The 18,703-nt window shown below is 41.7% G+C and overlaps 1 protein-coding gene across 8 annotated transcripts in view; it reads left to right on the top strand.

Moving 5' to 3' along the window:
• The window catches only part of BBS10 (Bardet-Biedl syndrome 10), a 90,051-nt gene that overhangs the window by 21,674 nt on the left and 49,674 nt on the right, over window positions 1-18,703 (top strand). For 3 of the 8 annotated variants that reach the window (XR_006600876.1, XR_006600880.1, XR_006600877.1), the window contains one exon: window positions 347-448. The gene's annotated coding sequence lies outside the window, so the exon portion shown is untranslated. Of the gene's footprint in view, window positions 1-346; window positions 449-17,505; window positions 17,578-18,703 lie in introns of all 8 variants that reach the window. The other 5 variants (XR_006600878.1, XR_006600882.1, XR_006600881.1 and 2 more) reach the window with 3 other exon arrangements.

Genomic DNA, 18,703 nt, shown 5'->3' with positions numbered 1-18,703 from the left:
AAGAGACGCTGAAGAACTATAAAGTGTCCACTGTGGCCCTCCGTGTCCCTGTCCACTGTAGCTTGCACACCCTCTTGCACATGACTTCAGCCCCTCACTGTTCCTTCCACTTCTCTTAGTAAAATCCAAATTGTCCAAACACGGCTGTTCATTAACCAGAATAATTGCTCCCTTCCCTGAGTACCACCCTTGAACAAATATTCTTGAAACTAGCTGAACTTCAGCTGACCCTGCCTGCTGAAGCCTTATACAAGATTCCACCTCCTTCTCAAGTTAGAACGCTCCTTCTCATGCCGACAGTTTTGAAAAAGACTTATGCTAATGGTGCTCTTGTTTTTTTCCACAGAGAATATGAGTAAGAGGTGCTGAGATGCTAGCAGCCGGACCACAACTGAAGGAGAAGGCAGCCTGGGAGAGTGAAATTAACATGGGAACAGGTGCTGGAGAGGTGAGAGGGGGCGGGCCGCAGAGATGGAGGCAGAGACAGAGTGATATCCAATGGTGTTCAAGTTTCCATCCTGCTTCTTAAGCCTAGCACATCTGTTATTACCATTTTTTTTTGTTATATAAGTGAACAAGTTAAAATGGTAGGATTTAAAAAAAAAAAAAGGAGAATCACAGCAGTCCTCAAATTTGCCTATACAAACATAAAATGCTTTTATAACTCTATACTGAAATCAACCCAAATCTAGAACCTCTATATCCAGGAATAAGGGTAAATATTATCTTATTTTTTCAAGTATCTCATTCCACTAGTCACTTCTGAGTAAATACTCAGTCAAAAATTCAGGGTTCTCCTCTCACTCCTTGTCAACCCCACTTTTGATTTTTTTTTAAGTTTATTTTTTGAGAGAGAGAAAAAGGATGCAAGTGGATGGTGGGGTGGGGCAGAGAGAGAGGGGGACAGAGGATCTGAAGCAGTCTTCACGCTGTTAGCAGAGAGCCTAATGTGGGACTCCAACTCATTAACTGCAAGCTCATGACCTGAGCACAAGTCGGAAGCTTAACCAACTGAGCCACCCAGGTGCTCCTTGACCTCACTTTTGGGGATGAACTAAGTTGCTAGAGAACCAAGGTGTTAAAGGTAACTTTTTAAAATGTGATTCATACAGGGGCGCCTGGGTGTCTCAGTTGGTTAAGCATCTGACTTCAGCTCAGGTCACGATCTCATGGTCTGTGAGTTCGAGCCCCGTGTCGGGCTCTGGGCTGATGACTCAGAACCTGGAGCCTGCTTCGGATTCTGTGTCTCCCTCTCTCTCTGACCCTCCCCCGTTCATGCTCTGTCTCTCTCTGTCTCAAAAATAAATAAACGTTAAAAAAAATTTAAAAAAATAAAAATAAATAAAAATGTGATTCATACAAATATGAAATGAGTACGTGTCAAAGATTTTATTTTACTCATTCTTTAATGAGGAAACTAGTAAGAAATAAAAACTCGTTCTAAGGAGGGGGTGCCTGGGTGGATCAGTCGGTTGAGTGTCCGACTTTGGCTCAGGTCATGATCTCACAGTTCGTGAGTTCGAGCCCCGTGTCGGGCTCTGTGCTGAACGCTCGGAGCCTAGCCTGGAGCCTGCCTCTGATTCTGTGTCTCCCTCTCTCTCTGCCCCTCCTCTGCTCATGTTCTTTCTCTCTCTCTCTAAAAAATAAATAAACATTAAAAATAAATAAATAAATAAATAAATAAAAATAAAAAACTCGTTCTAAGGAGACTCCAAGGAAAACATATCTACAGGTAATCTGGAATATTGAATTGAATTTGCTGATAGAGGCAAAACTGGCCTCTTGCACTAAGTAGAAATCAATACATCCTCATTGGACAAAATTCATTTGCATTTCTTAGGTGGGAATTATTTGCATCTCTGTCAGCCTTTTACAGGTTAACTTCAGTTTCTACAGACTGGCAAAATAGTCAAGGGCAGTGAAAGACACAGACCCCTGTAGAATCAGATAATCCTGGAAGTTTCCAGAGATTTTGCCAAGAATTCCATCTGTACAATCTGATCCTCTACACAGGCTCTACTGACTGGCTTAAAAAGTGAATTTGAATAACTGAATTTCAGACATTTCCTGCCAAATGACACTATAAACTACTGCCAAACTAAAAATACTGTTTTCAGACAGTCCCCCAACCCAATTCGTGGGCATTGGAACAACATAATAGGCACTGGAATTTCTGGTTTTCCCCATGGATTGTAATTGTGGCAGGTTAGCCATGCGCGTCGTCCGGGAAACCTTGTCACAAGCCTTTGGCTCCCCAACTTGAGATGGATGTGCAAATGGGCTGCTACTCAGAAGCTAAGGTTTCTGTAGGAAGGAATCGGTTTTGGATTTCAAAATCAGACAAACACACATCTGATTATGGACTTATAACGCCAAGTAGGAAAGCCTGAAAATCATGGGGGGGGGGGGGGAAACCTGTAAAAACCAATACCCCTGTTATCTGGCCCCCACCTGCCTCTTGGACACGTTGTGCTTCTATTTGGATATTTCATCCTAACACTTTATATTAGGAAGCCTGATGTATCACTTTTGGTTCAGTAAAGATGAGAAATAAAAATATTCATGGGGTGGCTCAGTCCATTGAACATCTGATTTCGGCTCAGGTCATGATCTCACAGTTTGTGAGTTCAAGCCCTGCGTGGGGTTGTGTGTGGACAGATCAGAGCCTGGAGCCTGCTTCCGATTCTGTTTCTCCCTCTCTCTCTGTCCCTCCCCCACTTGTGCTCTGTCTCTCTCTCTCCCTATCAAAAATAAACATTAAAAAATTTTTTTTAATTAAAAAAATTTTAAAAAAAAGGAAATAAAAATATTCATGATCTGGTGGGATTGCTCCTGAGAGCTCATGGTGGATGTATTTACTCGCAAACGGGAGATAAATTGGTCAAATGAGGAAAATTGAACATTACAAACAGGTGGAAGTTCAGCCTCCTAGATAGCTTCCCACTTCATAGCTGTGACAGAGGTGGAGACAGAAGCTGAGGGTCAGTGATTGCAAAGGCCAAGCCAAATGAAGTTTCACTACAGACCCAGGTGAAGGAGCATCAGATAAAATTCTAGATTACAGGTCTCCATACTGAGAGGAATTGTACACGTATGCCCCACTTAGTGTGCTTTTCTCTTGTTCTGGGATGGCCCTCTGGGCTTAAATACCAAAGTTGGTATGGGACTCAGTAGCACACCAGTAGGTCCTTTCCATCATCCATTTCTTCATTAGTGTACATCCTAAACACATGCTGACTGTCATCTTGGTGTCCCTAAGTCCTCTAGTCTATGTAGTTGCTTATATATCTAATGTTGAAACAGAGGTGGCTTGAGTCTCTATCTTACACTGTGGAGAGTTCAGTGCCTTTCCCAAGATTTCTGCAAACCCCAAGCTGCAACCATTGCTGTGTTCACTCCTTGCCCAGACTTCCTGGTCTCACTAAACTCTCAGTCCACCTTACATTCCATTTCTGTGGTTCTTCTCTCCTCTACCGTATAAGGGAAAAACAGTACACGTTTCTCTGATTTTCTCATCAATGCCAAAAGTTCATATGTAGCAAGGCATTTATCAAAGTTTAAGATAACCAGTACTTGCACGATGCCAAACAGCACAGCAGATGATTCAAGATAAAACGTGCTTCTTCTTGGGGTGCCTGGTCAGCTCAGTCACTTAAGCACCCGACTCTTGATTTTGGCTCAGGTTATAATCACAGGGTGGTGAGATCAAGTCCTGCGTTGGGCTCCACGCTGGGCATGGGATTCTCTCTCTCTCTCTCTCTCTCTCTCTCTCTCTCTCTCTCTGCCCCTCCCCTGCTCATGCTCTCACTTTCTCTCAAAAAAAAAAAAAAAATCCTCCTCTTAAAAAACCTGGGGGGAAAATAGATGCAGTAAATGTGGTGAAAAGTTGATAAAGTCTAAAATTAGTTGTTTACATAGGGTTAATTATACCATTTTTTGTGATTTTTATTTAAGTTATATAGTTTTCATAAGAGTTTAAAAAATACATTGATCACGAGATCATGAAGATATTTTGCTGTCTTTGTCAGTTAGGTAACAGACTGCCACGACAGTCTCCAAAACACAGGACTGATCAGGTACATGTTTATTACACTCTTGCATAACAGTCTTGAGTCTACCCTCTTAACAAATTTTTCAGTGTATATTACAGTACTGTTAGCTACGGACACTATGTTGTACAGCAGAACTCTAGAATTTATTCGTCTTGCATAACTGAAAGTTTATACCCCTTGAGCAACAACTCCCCATTTCCTCCTCCCTCCCACCCCTGGTGGTCACCATTCTACTTTGCTCCTATGTATTTGACTATTTTAGACTCTTTATATACTGGGATCATAGTGAGATATCACCTCCCAACTGTGAGGTTGGCTATTACCAAAACAAACAAACAGACAAACAAACAAACAAAAAACAAACAAAAAACAAAACAAAAACAAAAAAAAACAAAAGATAAATGTTGGTGAGGATGTGGAGAAACTGGAATGCTTGTATGGTGTGTGTGTGTGGGGGGGAATGTAAAACTGGTTACAGCTGTTATAGAAAACAGCATGGAAGCTCCTCAACAAAATTAAAAATAGAACTACCATATAATTCAGCAATCCCACTTTTCAGTATATACCCAAGAGAATTGGCATCAGGATCTCAAAGAGATATCTGCATTCTCATGTTTATTGCAGCATTATTTATAATAGCCAAAATACAGAAATTACCTAAGTGTCTGCTGATGGTTGAATGGATAAAGTAAATGTTTATATTGTTGATTTGCAAGCTCCCCAGGTGTAATCTGAAATTGGCCCCCATAGTGAAGGGCAGGGAGAGAGGGACAAAAGAGGCAGGCCACTTCAGATTGGTAGGTGGCGGATTTAACAAGCACAGAAACTTACATACAAGGCTTGTCCTGGGCTGCAGCAAGATAACTAAATTTCTGCACCCACCTACCAAATCCTTAAAGTTTATATAGAGGCTTAACTGGGTTCAGTCATATATACCATCCAGATGGTCTCAATAGCACAACATTATCACAAGGGTATGTCCTTGGGGAAGCCTCTGAGAGCAGGGGAGGCAAGCAGAACCCACGTTGTAAGAACCAGAGAGGGCTGTAAGAAGCCTCCAGTTGCCCAGGGCCGGTTCATGGGTCAACTGACAGTCACAGCCTCTTGATGACCTCCTCCAACATATGCATACAATGGCATATTATTCAGCCTTTTAAAAGAAGGAAACCCTATCATATGCAACAACCAAATCCAGGTTCATATGGTCAACCTGAAGGATTTCATGCTAAGTGAAATAAGCCAGTCACAGAAGGCAAGATGGGGTCTTTAACGAGGCAATCAAGTTAAAATGAGGTCATTAAAGTGGGTCCTAATTCAATACGACTGGTGTCCTTATAAGAAGAGGTAATTAGGACACAGGCATATGCAAAGGAAAGACCATGTGAAGACAGAGTGAAAAGATGGTCATGTACGAGTCGATGAGAGGCCTCAGAAGAAGCCAAGCCTGCTGACACACTAGTCTTGGACTTCGCCTCCAGAACTGTGAGAAAAGAAATTTCTGTTATTTAAATCCACCCGGTCTGTTTTACTTTGTTATGGCAGCCCGAGCAAAGTAAGACACCGCTCATTTTAATGTAGAACAGTTTTATTCTCTACTTCACTGCTCTGAACTCGTGAAAGCCTCCCTTGGTAAATCCTTAACCTCATTAAGCCTCTTTTCTAAACAAAAGACCATTCTCTCAGGATATTTGCCCTTTAGTAGCACAGAGTACCCATAGAGGCTGAGAAATTAGTCTTTGCTCGAGTAAGATCAAACTCGTTGGCACATCAGTCTTCTTAAGTGGGAAGGGAGCAGGATAAAAGTCTATTCTTCCGTAATAAAGAATACGCCACCTCTTAAGAAGCTGGAAGCACCTAAGGCCAGATTTTCTTTTGTTTGCTTGAAATGGCAGTTTCCCCCTTCCCAGTTGGTTCACGTGTACTCACACAGCCGTTCACTTAACAGTGGGTTATTAAGAGCCTCCTGTGTGCAAGCCACTGTGTCAAAGATAAGCCCATGAAGTCTTGCTTAAAGGGCATCACAGAAATGAACAGTAGCTGAAGGCGGATGTGGAGTTAAGGGAACAGTTCTGTTTTTCTTTCCTTTTCTTTTTAAAAAGAGCTCGGGAGATACACAGTGCTGACAGGAACATCTCAGTAGGAAGGGAGAGAAGGACAAAGGCAGGACCTTACAAGCTCGAGCAGGTGAGGGGCTGGGGTCCTCTTTGCAGAACTGGTGAGTGCTGGGCCGGTCACCGTGGCAGGGAGGGAGCCACGTGTGAGTACTGGCACAGGTTCCTCAGGGGAATTGGGGCTGGGAGCACGCGAAAGTTCTCTTCAAATTTTCTTAATGAATTAAGAATCTAAGAAGTTGTGAATGCATTGAGGGAGGGGCTATTTGACGTTGGAGGAGAGAGAAAAGTGTAAAATTGTCTCAGAGAGTGGGAGAGTACATTGATGAAGGAAGCAGCTCTCAAATTTTAGGCCACCTCAGAATCACCTGTCTTTGGCATGTCTCTGGGATGGGGCCAGAGAATTGGCATTTCTTTCTTTCTTTCTTTCTTTCTTTCTTTCTTTCTTTCTTTCTTTCTTTCCTTCTTTCTTTCCTTCTTTCCTTCTTTCCTTCTTTCCTTCCTTCCTTCCTTCCTTCCTTCCTTCCTTCCTTCCTTCCTTCCTTCTTTCTCTTTCTTTCTTTCTCTTTCTTTTTTTCTTTCTCTCTCTCTCTCCCTCTCTTTCTTTCTTTTGATTTTCTTTTTTTCAGGAAGAGAATTTAGTGATTCATTGCTTACATATAACACCCAGTGCTCATCCCAACAAGTGCCCTTCTTAAGGGCCCGTTTAGCCCATCCCCCCACCCAACACCCTGCCAGCAACCCTCAGTCTGTTCTCTGTATTTAAGAGTCTCTTATGATATTTCTCCTTCTCTGTTTTTATCTTAGTTTTGCTTCCTTTCCCCTATGTTCATCTGTTTTGTTTCTTAAATTCCACAAATGAGTGAAATCATCTGATATTTGCCTTTCTCTGACTGATTTATTTTGCTTAGCATAATACACTCTAGGTCCATCCACATTGTTGCAAATGGCAAGATTTCATTCTGTTTGATGGCCGAGTAATATTCCGTTGTATAAGTTCAGGTGATACTGATGCTGCTAGCTCAGGGATTTCATTTTGAGAACCACTGGACTAGGACTAAACCCTAGTTCTTGCACAGACATGTTTACTACACAGGGGCATTTGGGTAGAGGGCTGTGCAGAAAAATTCTTAGAATTCCAGCAACAGAAGAGAGTTCCAAATGGGGATCCAAAGCGACTCTGTTGCCAGCACTGATAAAATCGATGGAGAGAAAGGAAGATGATATTAACGCGCACAGAGAAAGGGAGCTAACCTACTTCTGAAAAGTTTGAGAAACAGATTACAAAATGGCTCCAGCAGCCAAGCACACAAGGAAGGTCCTTTCACAAACAATGGTCATTTAAGATCTTAGAAAGTCCTATAAGATGGTGTCCACAGTAGTGGGTGGAGACATATGGAAGATGAAGACTGCCCAAAGGAGCATCCTGCCCATTCAGCCATGAGAGTAAAATGAATGATCAGATATTATATTTGGGGATTCAAGCAATTTTGGCTTCCATCTGGAAATGTTGACTTGATGGTTGTTACATGATAGTTCCAAAAGTTGGTTGATTTCTTCTCCACATGATTTTGGTAATGGTGTCTATTCCACAGTTCACATATTTTCAGAAGCTCTGGAAAAGAGGAAATAAGCAAACGACAGTCATATTCCAGGTAGTAAATGGCAGGGGAATTGGTGGAACCAATGTCCAGAAACCAGAATAATATCAGTTTTTTCCCTCCTTTCAGACTTGATCTTAAGATGCTCTCAATGTGTCTATTTCCCCAAGTTGCCTCCTCAGACTTTAGCATCCTCTACTTGGCTATTTTTTTTAAATTCATTTATTGCTTAATTTACATCCAAGTTAGTTAGCATATGGTGCAAAATTGATTTCAGGAGTAGATTCCTTAAAGCCTCTTACCCATTTAGACCAACCCCTGTCCAACAACCCCTCCAGTAACCCTCTGTTTGTTCTCTATATTTAAGAGTCTCTTATGTTTTGTCCCCCTCCCTGTTTTTATATTATTTTTGCTTCCCTTCCCTTGTGTTCATCTGTTTTATATCTTAAAGTCCTCATATGAATGAAGTCATATGATATTTGTCTTTCTCTGACTAATTTTGCTTAGCATAATACTCTCCAGTTCCACCCATGTAGTTGCAAATGGCAAGATTTCATTCTTTTGGATTGCCAAGTAATACTCCATTGTATATACATACCACATCTTCTTTATCCATTCATCTGTCGATGGACATTTGGGCTCTTTCCGTACTTTGGCTATTGTCAATAGCGCTGCTGTAAACATTGGGGTGCATGTGCTCCTTCAAAACAGCACACCTGTTTTATTTATCCCTTGGATAAATACCTAGTAGTGCAATTGCTGGGTCGTAGGGTAATCCTATTTTCAATTTTTTGAGGAACCTCCATACTGTTTTCCAGAGAGTGGCTGTACCAGCTTGCATTCCCACCAACAATGCAAAAGAGATCCTCTTTCTCTGCATCCTCACCTACATCTGTTGTTGCCCGAGTTGTTAATGTTAGCCATTCTGACAGGTGTAAGGTGGTATCTTATTGTGGTTTTGATTTGTATTTCCCTGATGATGAGTGATGTTGAGCATTTTTTCACATGTCAGTTGGCCCTCTGGATGTCTTCTTTGAAGAAGTGTCTATTCATGTCTTTTGCCCATTTCTTCACTGGATTATTTGTTTTTTGGGTGTTGAGTTTGAAAAGTTCTTTATAGATTTTGGATACTAAGCCTTTATCTGATATGTCATTTGCAGATATCTTCTCCCATCCTGTCGGTTGCCTTTTAGTTTTGCTGATTGTTTCCTTTGCTGTGCAGAAGCTTTTATTTTGATGAAGTCCCAATAGTTCCTTTTTTGCTTTTGTTTCCCTTGCCTCCAGAGACGTGTTGAGTAAGAAGTTGCTGCAGCTGAGGTCAACAGGCTTTTGCCTGCTTTCTCCTTGAGGATTTTGATGGCTTCCTCTCTTACATTTAGGTTTTTCATCCATTTTGAGTTTCTTTCTGTGTATGGTGTAAAAAAGTGGTCCAGGTTCATTTTTCTGCATGTTGCTGTCCAGTTTTCCCAGCACCACTTGCTGAAGAGACTGTCTTTATTCCATTGGACCTTCTTTCCTGCTTTGTCAAAGATTAGTTGGCCCTACGTTTGTGGGTCCATTTCTGGGTTCTCTATTCTGTTCCATTGATCTGAGTGTCTGTTCTTGTGCCAGTACCATACTGTCTTGATGATTACAGCTTTGTAATATGTCTTGAAGTCTGGGAGTGTGATTCTTCAGCTTCGGTTTTCTTTTTCAAGATTGCGTTGGCTATTCAGGATCTTTTCTGGTTCCATACAAATTTTAGGAATATTTGTTCTAGCTCTGTGAAGAATGCTGGTGTTATTTTGATAGGTATTGCATTGAATATGTAGATTGCTTTGGGTAGTATCAACATTTTAACAATGACTTCTAGAACTGATCCATGAATTTAGCAAAGTCACAGGATATAAAATCAGTGCCCAGAAATCGTTTGCACTCTTATATGCCAATAATGAAACAACAGAAAGAGAAATCAAGGAATCGATCCCATTTACAATTGAACCAAAAACCATAAAATACCTAGGAATAAACATAATCAAAGAGGTGAAATATCTATACACTGAAAACTATAGAAAGCTCATGAAAGAAATTGAAGAAGACACACACAAAAAAGTGGAAAAATATTCCTCTACTTGGCTATTCTGGAGGTCATGTTGCTAATCTCTTCAGGCATGCCCAGTCTCAAGTTCATCTCTGACCTCTCCACTCTAACTGATCACTACACTACTATCCATCTCTGGCCTAGTTTTGCATTAAGAGCTCACACCATCACCAATCAGTACAGGGCAGTGTGGAGCAATTCTCACCTCCATATTTTTATTCATATATTCATTCACTTATCCATTCACTTAAACATTGAGTGCTGGGGCACCTGGGTGGCTCAGTCGGTTAAGCATCCAACTTCAGCTCAGGTCATGATCTCGCAGTCTGTGGGTTCAAGCTCCGTGTTGGGCTCTGTGCTGACAGCTCAGAGCCTGGAGCCTGCTTCAGATTCTGTCTCCCTCTTTCTCTGCCCCTCCCCTGCTCATGCTCTGTCTCTCTCGTTCTCAAAAATAAATAAACATTAAAAAAATTAAAAAAAAAAAAGAAACATTGAATGCCTACTGTGGATCAAGAACCAGAGGCCATAGTAGGATCCTAGAGCCTGGGGGCTGAGAGATGAATATGACACAGGTTCTGCTGTTGAGCAGTACACAGTATAGTTAGGGGAGATAGACACATTAACAAGTAATTGCCACGTCATGTAATGCACCAGTGGAATTATGCACACTGTATTATGGTACAATGGAATAAGGAGTAAATAGCTGCACTTGGGGGAGAACACAGAGACCTCTCAGGAGAGGTAACAATCGATCTGTGTCTTACAGAAGTTTTCTACTCCAAGGAAAAGATAATGGCATTTCATACACAAAGAATGGGGAGGACTTGAAGACCCAAAGGAGTATGACATATTTTGGAGATGGCAGTTGGTCTGACAAGACAAAATAGGCAGTTTTGTGTTGTGCTTAATTGTGCAGGATCCAAAGCCAAACTATATGGGTACAAATTTGGCTCTTACTCCCTGTGTGATTTTAGACAAGTTATTTAACTTCTCTGTGCCTCTGTTTTCCTACATGTAAAATGTGGATAAAAACAGATTCTATCTGATAGGAGTAATTTGGAGATTTAATGAGTTAACACATGTCACCTTTAGAATAATGCTTTGTATATTGTAAGTGCACAGAAAATGTTATTGTTGCAGACATCTCTGGATGTTGCCATCATCACATCATCATCATCGCCACCACCACCACCATCATCATCATCCCAGCTTTGCCTTTTCCTTTTTATCCTTAAATCTAACTCATCATTAAATCATCTCTGTTCTACCCTGTATTCTAAATATTTCTTAAATCCATATTCTCATCACTGTCCCTATTACTGTTATGTTACTTTAAGCTCTCATTGTCTCTTTAATACTTGGAAAGTATGATACTTGAAGAGGTTTAGCTCTTAGCCCCTATGTCTTTTCCAGACATTTCAAGCTTCCTATCCAATAGATTTTTCCATGGAGCAAAGAAATAAAAGCAGATAATGTTGGAAAGGTAATCAGTGACTAGATTATAAACAGTCTGCATGCCAGGATAAGAAGTTTTGACTTAATTCTGTAGCTGATGGAGAGCCATTAAATATTTTAAGCAGAGAAATGACTGATCGGGTTTGCATTTTATAAACATGAGGTGGAAATTCTAGAGATGGAATATATAGGTCTCTCTGGAAGATTGATTGGGGAGGAGGGGATAGGGTAAGGGAAGAATCAAGATGATCCAGTCCCCTCCAATCAAGACCCCCCTAGTATTGACTGGAGATACTTGGTGGATGGGTTATTATCTTCTGACATGGCTAGAGCATGGAGTTTGGGAAGAAAGAGGCTAGAAATGAAGCTAGAGAGAAAGAATGACTTCAATCACAAAGCATTTGGGGCTTTTTCCTCTGAATCCAGAAGTAAGGACTTCTGAGTCCAAAACTAAGGGTGCAGAGGTAGATGCTTTTTTTTTATTTGGGAGAATGAGAACAATGATTCTTTCCCATTGGCCTCTCTTTTCTGTACATCCTATTATGATACTTTTCCTTCCCCAGTCTTTGCCTCCCTTTCCTTTTCAGGCTACTTAAAATTTAACCATCATTAAAAAACTGGTGAAAACTCTACTTCCTGTAAACATCTATTGTATCTGACTACTCTACCCCACACTAATATCTGTTCTGATTGCCCATCATACTGAATGTTTAGATGTTTTGTCTACTACATTAAATTACTGCCTTTAAGAGTACAACCAGGGGCGCCTGGGTGGCGCAGTCGGTTAAGCGTCTGACTTCAGCCAGGTCACGATCTCGCGGTCCGTGAGTTCGAGCCCCGCGTCGGGCTCTGGGCTGATGGCTCAGAGCCTGGAGCCTGTTTCCGATTCTGTGTGTCCCTCTCTCTCTGCCCCTCCCCCGTTCATGCTCTGTCTCTCTCTGTCCCAAAAATAAGTAAACGTTGAAAAAAAAAAAAAAAAAGAGTAAAACCAATGATTGAGTCCTCCAAAAGGCACATAGCAGGAACCCTAAACTCCTTTATGGATTCAGAGAGCATTAGAGGGAAACATTGAGATCAACTTATCTTGTCTAGTAGTGTCCACCTGGAATCTAACATTCCAAGCTATTGTCATTGTGTCCATATGCCATATTTCTTGTTTTAAGATCCTAATAGCTATTGTACAATTTCTTATATCAAGTCTATCTAAGATCCTAATAGCTATTGCACAATTTCTTATATCAAGTCTATCTAATCTGCTTTGATAACTCTATCAATCCAGTTTTGTAATTCTGGTGATCACATAAGAAATGAATCAATGATTTAACAAACTGCAGATCAGTAGAAAAATCTTTCAAAAGACGGAGGGCATGAAGAGAGGACAAAACATTCCTTGGTGGTAGAAATTAGCAACCACTGCTCTTGGCCAACAGTCATGCTAATGAAGGCCCTAGTTGAGAAGCTAGCCAGGGTCATAACCGACTAAATAGCTCACCTAGGACTAGGATGCAGGTCTCGATGCATCCTGGTGCTTGGAATTTAGTACTGCTCCACTGAAGGGTCCTTATCAGTACTAGGAATTACTACTGACATGTGCAGGATGGGAGAGAAGGAGCTACCATTTGTTGAGAGTTTAATATTTATTAGTCACTCTATTGGGTGTTTTGTTATGCATTATTGCATTTCTTCTCCACAAAAAAAACCTTTTAATTTCATTTTGTTGTAATAAAAAGATTTTTTTAGGTAATGAAATTGAGACCAAATTAGGTTAAGAAATGCTCCCCAGGTCCACCAAGTTGAAAGTGGCAGAATCTTTCCAAATTCAGGAACTCTCTGGCTCTTAGGTGTAGGTGTATTCACCTGATTTTTGAGAAAAGTGATACAGGAAGCTTGAAAGGTTCTGGGAAAGATAAAGGCCCAGGGCTAAAGAAAGCACTGAGGAAAATGAGAGAAAGTCTCAAGTAAACTAGAAAATTCTTCAAAGCTTGTTCTTTTCAGAATCATTATCTGGACTGAGCCTCATTCTTTGCCCAGTACTGTACCTCAGCTCTCTTTCTGTTGCCACAGCCCAACCCCTCCCTCCTTCTTCCCAAATCATGGTGACCTCCATGCCCTATGGGGCAGCTATGGAGATGGGCAGTTTGGCTATGAAAGCGCTGCTAACTCTGTCTCTAGCCTCCTCCTCTCCCCTGACATCTCTATTACTTGTAAAGTCAGATATCATGTTGAACTTCAAATTTAGAACGTGTGTTCATTGTAAATTAGCTCCTCTTCCACTATTTCCCATTTCTATGATGGCATTATGATTTTTTTCATCAGCTGGGCTCAACACTTAGAAGTGCCTCTTGTCTTGTTCCCATACAGGTCTAAGATGTACTTCCCTGATGTCTTTCACAGCCTTCTCTATGATCCAAGGTCACTACCACTGCTCTGTCATGGCCTTCATGACCTCTTGCTTGGATTACAGCAGTAGCCTCTTGTTTCCCATCCCATCTCACTCAATCACTTTCTCTTTCCATCCATCCCATATATATCTAACAGATTAAGTTTTCTAAAGCTCTGTTCTGATCATGTCCCATTACTCCTTAAAAGCCAGTAATATTTTCCTGTTGCTGCCCAAATAAATACAAATGCTCAGACTCCCATGCAAGCTTCACCCAATTTCATTTCTCATCCCTGATCTCCCATGTAATATCTCCTACAGATAAAAACAGTAAAGCACTTTCATATACTGTTTCCCTCTGGCCTTTCTATCTCTGTGCATTTGCTGATACTGATATGCCTTATGCTCATCTCTCCATCCTTGCTGTCATTTGGAATCCTATGCAGCAACCTTGGATCTTCCATAAAGTAACTTTCTAATGACCCCCAGCCTAAAGGTTCTCTTGTTTTTAGCCTTTTTGTTTGTATTTTAGCATGTATTTAGCATGTATTTTGTTTGCCTTTTAGCATCTCTCTCTCTCTCTCTCTGACATTTATCAAGACAATTATAGTTTGGTTATTTCTTTTCTTATGTAGTGGGCATAAATGTACAACTAAAATTCAGAACGGCAAGGGTCGCCTGGGTGGCTCAGTTGGTTAAGTGTCTGACTTCAGCTCAGGTCATGATCTCAGGGTTCGTGGGTTTAAACACCGCATCAGGCTCTGTGCTGACTGCTCAGAGCCTGGAGCCTGCTTCAGATTCTGTCTCCCTCTCTCTCTGCCCCTCTCCTGCTCATGCTCTGTCTCTTTCTCTCTCAAAAATAAACATTTAAAAAAATTAAAAATAAAATTCAGAATGTCAATAAATGTCAGTTCAAACACCCTATATATCTGACTCTGAGTCCCAATGCCTCCAGATGAGTGGGAAAAATCAATCTTCTCCAGGAATGAGTGAGAATCTAAGAAGCCATGGTATCCACAGGTAATGAAGGTTAAGAGCCTTTAGCTTCTAGCCCATCATTTGGTTCTGTGATCTGAGACTTCGCAATTCCTTGAAGGAAGCCAATTGTCTGGGACATACCTTCTTTCCATGGCCCACTCTTCCCTGCTGAGGTCTGTCCTCCTGTTTATGGTGCTGGTAGAAGGAGGGACAGGCTCCTGCCTCCCATGGATCCAGCTGAATTCTATTCCCTTTCTATAGGAGTGGGGGTGGGGAATCCTTCTGCTCTCTTGGCCTTCAAAGATAATCCTCGTCCTCTGCCTCTCCTTACTGGTTATCCAATATTTTCACAAAAATCATAAAGCCTTTCACAAAAGATTGAAGAAAAGATTGTCTTCCTGTATTTCTGTAACATAAACCTCCCTGAGGCAAAGGAGCCAGTGAGCCCAGCGACCTTCTCAGCCTGGCAGAGGCAGAGTACAAAACACGAGTTCTTCCATCCGGAATCCTGCCACACTTGTCTACATTACCTGATGACAGCAATAGCCTTCTCAGGTTTCTATCCTTTGCAGCCTGTGCACATTGCAAAAATATCTGGCTTCACAAATGGGCAGGATTCAGGAGGATTCAATCATCAGGAAATGTCCAGTTTTGGTTTGGTTTTGTTTTTCCTCTACCACAGCCATCACACGTCCTGTTGGTTCTCCTTTCTCTGCCCTTGGACAAAATCTCTGGCAGATCTCTTGGCTTGACCTCCTGTCACTTCCAAGTATTAAAACGCTTCTATTTCCAGTAATTTGGAAATCTGGACCTATCCAATGGTAGACTTTTGCTGTCTCCTGTAGTTCACAGCACCTTCCCTTTCCATTGCTCATGCCTAACCTGCACTCAGAATCCCGGACTCAGGAGAGGGCCTGTATCTGTGCTGACTCCACAACCTCTCCTGTATCCCGGGTGCTACTAACTCTTCAACATTCAGACCAACCAGTAGAGGGGAAGACGGATGGCAAGAAATGGAGCAAAATGCGATTATTTAGCCAGTGCTATTTGAACATCTCTTTTGGCTACTGAATGCCGTCTCTCTTATGGAAAAAGCCTAAATGCTGGCTTGCTTTTCTTGTGAGGAACGTCTGTGGATTCTTTGGAGGACACTCTTCGTGCCCACTTCCAGACTTCCACAGTGCTGTATTCTCTGCTGTGTGTCATGCACACTTTGGATAAGTCCCATGCAGCTCTTTCTCTTGTGCCCACCTTCTTTCCCTGGTGTCCACTTGGCCTGCCCAGAACTCTTTGTGCAGGCTTGTCTCTCTTGTCCCCTGCTCCCATTGAAACCACGCAAGATCAGGCCACTCGCCTTGCCCTGCCACCAGGGGCCATCTGTGGCAGCCTCTGTCTTCATCAGGTACACACCTAAACTCTCATGGTTACGTGTAGATTTCCTGCTCTCGTGGCAGAACTGGTGCATCCCAGTGAGCATTTAATTGAGGACTAGGTGAGCTGCCTCTTTCCCTTGGCAGATTTGAGAGGTTCTCTTGATGTTTCCTTCACTTGGCTTAGGGTGGAGGAACATTCCAGAACCTGCTCTCCTAACCAACAACTCTCTTTATACTTTTAAAAGAATTTTTTAAGTTTATTTATTTATTTGAGAGAGAGAGAGAGAGAGAGAGAGAGAGAGAGAGAGCACACAAGCTGGGGAGGGGCAGAGAGAGAGAGAGAGAGAGAGAGAGAGAGAGAGAGAGAAGGAGACACAGAATCTGAATCAGGCTTTAGGCTCAAGGTTGTCAATGCAGATCCAAAGCAGGGCTCGAACTCATGAATTGTGAAATCATGACCTGAGCAGAAGTCAGATGCTCAACCAACTGAGTCACCCAGGTGCCCCTTGGCAACTCTCTTTATAGAAAGCCTTTTTCTGCCACTAAATCCCTAGCCTTCTCTTAGACAAGCTGGAGGTGGTGACAGGCTAAGGGCCATATGATCACATCTGGCCACTTTTAACAAGTTCTGAGTAGAAGTGCCCCACATCTCTCTTTTTAGAACTTGTTGTACTCCTTAGCTATTTTTCTCAGCTTTGGATTTCAGCTGAAATTCTGAGACAACAGAAATACCTGTTGTATTAAATAACCTTCAAATCCATTCATTCCTTTGGGTACATGAACACAATATAGTAATTAAAGAAAATGACTATGGGAAAAAAAAAGTGGACTTCATCCTTGTAAACATATTCTGAGCACCAGTTGGATTAGGCAGGTTGTCTGTCTCCCAGCCCCTTAAGTGTTGGAAAGAGGCCTATTGAATAGCCTTTCTTTATCACCTATGGTAGGTCTTTCCTTGATCATTTTAATTTATTACATGGCAAATGTTGATATAAGTAATTACATTTCAACTGCGTGGGGGAAGTATTTTTAAAAATATTTGTAAAACTTTACTTTTAAAAGCTGAGGTGCATTTGGAAAACTTAAGCTTCTCCTTATACTCAAGTGCGGATTCTTTTCTGAACCCAGAAAAAGGACTATTGCATTCACCTGTTTCCTACCCTAACATGGAAAAAAACAGTTACACAGTGTTCTAGAAGAACTGTTTGCATGAGAGAAAATAGCTTTTAGATTCAGGGAGAACCTTCCTTACCATCCAAGTGGCTTATGAAATTGAGAAGCCCATCCAACGGCAGAGTCAGAACCTCAGATTGCGGGCATTGGCAAATGGTTGTGGGTGGAGCCCACAGGCAGGCTCTGCAAGGGCCTAGAATTTAACCTTGTGATCTGGAGGAAGTGCTTGTGCTTGCATGTGTAACATGTTTTTCTTTCAATCATTAAAAATCATTAATCCTGAGTTTATCTGTGTTTCCCAGAGTGTGGACCATGGACCACCTGTATCAGAATCAACTAGAGAGCACGTGTAAATGCAGGTACCTGGGCCCCAAGTAAGACTACAGATCAGGACCATGGGGTCTGCCAGCCTCTCAAGTTTAGAATCCCTGTAGGTTTCACTCTCCTTGTTGGCACAGGCACCTCGGAGAGGTTTCAGGCCCAGGGCTGTCTGACTTCTTGTAAAAAAACCACCAAAACCCCCGTTTCAACTTCCTGTCTTTCCTGGTGCCTTGTTTTCCTGAAATAGTATCATGTGGTCCTCTACTAGTCTGTGATACTTTGTCTTTTTTTCCTCCATTTCCTGTCTTCTACTCTTCCCACTCCCAATTCATTGAGATCATAGTTTTATTGAGTCAACCATGTTGAGTTATTGAGTTTATCGAGTCCTTATGTTTCCATTTTTAGGGAAATCATATAGTTTGTTTCTCATGTCTCTGTCTGAATCAGTTGCACTCTGGCCAGGATTGATCTAAGATGTACTCCATGACTGGGATTTTTTTTTTTTTCTACAACATTCCAGAATACTTTTGACATATACTTGACATTTACTTCTCAAGTTCTACAACTTGATTTCATGCACAACTGTGAAAACTTGCCTGGCCTAATTCAAACCTTTAGAAACCTTAAAGTCAAAGGCCCCGCCCACACATCCAAATCCAAGCCCCAGAGTCACAGGTCTGTGACTGTTTTAATTTCTCAATTATTTAATTTCTCAAAAATTCCACTGTTTTCATTTCTCAACATTCCCAGCCAAGGACCAAACGCTGGAGTCTTTGAGGGGTCAGGTCTCTTCTCATCTGAGTTCTTAGCCAATTGAGAAGCAAAACAAAGGAAGGCAGATGGAGGCCAAAATATCATCATCATTAACAATAATAATACTAAGGGGTGCCTGGTGGATTAGTCGATTGAGCTTCTGACTCTTGATTTTGGCTCAGGTCGTGATCTCCGTTTGTGAGGTGGAGCCCCACATCAGGCTCTGTGCTGGTGGCATGGAGCCTACTTGGGATTCTTTCTCTCCCTCTCTCTCTGCTCCTCCCCCACTCACACATGCACAAATACACATTCTCTCTCTCTCTCAAAATAAATACAATTTAAAATAATAATAACAACAACAATGATAGTAATAGAGGTTCCCGGGTGGCTCAGTCAGTTAAGTGTCCGACTTTGGCTCAGGTTATG

This window comes from Felis catus, chromosome B4 (genome assembly GCF_018350175.1).
Source record: "Felis catus isolate Fca126 chromosome B4, F.catus_Fca126_mat1.0, whole genome shotgun sequence".
Lineage (NCBI taxonomy): Eukaryota > Metazoa > Chordata > Mammalia > Carnivora > Felidae > Felis > Felis catus.
Note: the sequence above shows the minus strand (reverse complement) of the source record. Positions and strands in the feature narration are given on the sequence as shown.